Source organism: Mizuhopecten yessoensis, unplaced genomic scaffold (genome assembly GCF_002113885.1).
Source record: "Mizuhopecten yessoensis strain PY_sf001 unplaced genomic scaffold, ASM211388v2 hete_36021976, whole genome shotgun sequence".
Lineage (NCBI taxonomy): Eukaryota > Metazoa > Mollusca > Bivalvia > Pectinida > Pectinidae > Mizuhopecten > Mizuhopecten yessoensis.
The window spans coordinates 1-1,862 of NW_018482572.1; the positions used below are offsets into that span (position 1 = coordinate 1).

At 34.0% G+C, this 1,862-nt stretch overlaps 1 long non-coding RNA gene across 1 annotated transcript; it reads right to left on the reverse strand.

The window, feature by feature from the left end:
* Nucleotides 1-201: 201 nt before the first annotated feature.
* Nucleotides 202-1,856, reverse strand: LOC110444104. Its single transcript, XR_002462201.1, has 3 exons — nt 1,639-1,856; nt 774-874; nt 202-234 (listed from the first exon to the last, which is right to left on the reverse strand). It is a non-coding gene; the product is annotated as an uncharacterized LOC110444104 (long non-coding RNA).
* Between the last annotated feature and the right edge of the window lie 6 nt (nt 1,857-1,862).

The following is a 1,862-nucleotide window of genomic DNA, read 5'->3' on the forward strand; positions in this document are numbered from 1 at the left end:
CAATATGGATTTAATTTGGGAAAATAATTTCTATTTTTGGAAATTGTGGACGTGTTTGGGACTTAACTTTTCTCATGCAATTTCTCGGTTAAAGTTTTGGTGCAAGTTTCTTCAGTGGTTTACCGTTCAGTAAGAGCATGTGTAATTTTACACTCTAGCTAATCCATACAGCTGACAGGGGCAGATCAAATTAGTTATTTACCTTTGTGGTTTTTGTAGCAGCCAACAGAACAACTGAAAACATACAAACAGTGATATTTTATTTCTAAAATTCAATAAAGTGTCATGTATGCAACAAATAATTTATTTTCCACAAATTCATTTTTATATTTTATGCACAATTCGGACTATCTGTATACCTGTAATAAACTATACAGAGATAGAGGATCTACCATAAGTACCCCTTTAAATTAGATTTATGATACAAGTTTTGGGTTTTTCATGTTTGTGAGCCTCTGGCGTTTTGGATTTTTCATGAGACGAGCAAATATGAAAAATCTGAAATGAGTATCATAAATCCAATATGAAGGGAAACGAAAAACAGATTCTTTTTATCATATAATACAAAGTAAGCTGTATAATTGTGATCTGAAACAAATATTTGCACTTGGCCGCCTCTGAAACAATGACGTGACGTCATAGATTGTTCCTATTCGATTGTGACTTCATTTCCGGAGTGATATTACACACGTTACAAAAACATAATTTATGTGTTGGCTTTAGGACACTGCATAACACGGTATTCATATGATAAACAGTTTGATGTCACTTACTACTGCAGGGCACATTTTGGACATTTATACTTCGATGTTTCTTCCTCACAGACTTGACATTGTATCCACGTCATTTTGGATTTGTCTTTTAAAATTTGAATCTGTACCAAATAAAATGACATATTTTTCAATATATTTTTTTCTGTACTATATTCATACTACCGTATACAGAAATGTCCTAACCTTCCAATGTACCAGTAGCATGCATTTGCATTGATTCTGTATCAGTTTGGGCACAATGGCGCATCTTGGTAATAATCCTTTTTTGGTAACAGTTACCATTTACAACGCATAACATTTTGATTACTGAAGTGGGACGAAAGTGAAATGAAAACACAAAGTCCTTTTAAACATAATGAAAAAAACCCAGGGCACTATGGACTTTCAACATAATGAAGAAATTGAAAGCCTGTTATACTGGTTTCAATGTTTACATTTTTTACTTTTCGACTGAGCATAAGAATGGTTTCATAAATATGGGCCCAGGTCAAATATCATAATAGAGACTATGACATTAACGTTTTTCAGGACAAAATGGTTGCAGATTGCTACTTGAACCACATCACATGTACAGGACCTTGAAACTCAGGACAGACCCTCTCTCAATAACCAACTGAAGTCTTTTGAAATTAACAAGGTAGTGCTTACAGAATAACAAGACATAGCAAACCCGTGACAGTTAATGACTGTAGTTATATTATTGTAATCTAATACAAATATAAAAGTACAACTATTATTATGAAATATGAATTATATAACCCAGTAAGACCATGTATCACGAACCTAACATAAATGTAAACACAACTCATCTAGACAGAATTATAAAATGTAACACGATGCCTGCCTTGTACATATGTAAACTCACGTGTTTTCGAAACAGGTAATAAACACAAGCACGTGTTTGTTCTGAATCTCCACGTGCTGTGTGCTCCCTTAGGCTAGGGGCATACACGTGCGTACATCAACTGCAGCTGAAGTATACTGATGTGATATTTGTTGATAATCTGGATTCTTCACGCAGCTTCGATCAATTTCTACCAAACTAGTATCAACCCAGCGCCAGTAGAAGATATCAACGATATATATATA